Raw genomic sequence first — 944 nt, 5'->3', positions numbered from 1 at the left:
GCCCCTTCTCCTTTTCTCTGCCTTCTTTTCCATCCCCTGCCTTTCCAATGTTTTCACCTGTCTCTTGTGCTCAGGCAGATCAGCTCCAGCCATTTGGTGTGGTCCTTTACTTCCAACCTTTTCCCTCTGTCCCTTGATGTAGGCAATATCTTTCACAGGAATCTTTTTGTCTTTGCTGCAGCAACAGTTAATGTTCAGATTCATGTTGGCATCCATGTATGGCCAAGGGGTGAAAAATGGTAAAATCTGCCATTTTGAAATCCAAAATTATGCAGGTTAGAGTTATCCTATCCCAAAAATGACCTCATATTTGAATTCCCCATTAAGAAACACATCATTTAGACACCTTGCATGTTAGGATTTCCTTCAGATTCATGTTGGCATCCATGTATGGCCAAGGGGTGAAAAATGGTAAAATCAGCCATTTTGAAATCCAAAATTATGTAGGTTAGAGTTATTCTATCCCAAAAATGAACTCATATTTGAATTCCCCATTAAGAAACACATCATTTAGACACCTTGCATGTTATGATTTCCTTCAGATTCATGTTGGCATCCATGTATGGCCAAGGGGTGAAAAATGGTCAAATCGGCCATTTTGAAATCCAAAACAATGTAGGTAGGAGTTATCCGATTAGAAAAATAATCCCATATTTGAATTCCCCACAAAAAAACACGTATTTTAGACACCCCACTCGATTGATTTTCCAAAAAAAAAAAAGTATGGCCCGCCCTACTGCCCCACACACACGCCCCGGACCTTATGATAACCCCCTCTGTGTTTATTCGATAGCTGCCCGGATGCCAGACGACTCTTTATATTGGGTTCAATACGCTCAGTCATGACAATATTGATAAAAGAAATGTGACTGGGGCTGGCTCACTAGTATATTAGGGATGCAAACACCCCACGGTTAAAATGCCTAAACATTTGTGAGATATTG

Source organism: Notolepis coatsorum (genome assembly GCF_963971535.1).
Source record: "Notolepis coatsorum genome assembly, chromosome: 19".
Lineage (NCBI taxonomy): Eukaryota > Metazoa > Chordata > Actinopteri > Aulopiformes > Paralepididae > Notolepis > Notolepis coatsorum.
Note: the sequence above shows the minus strand (reverse complement) of the source record.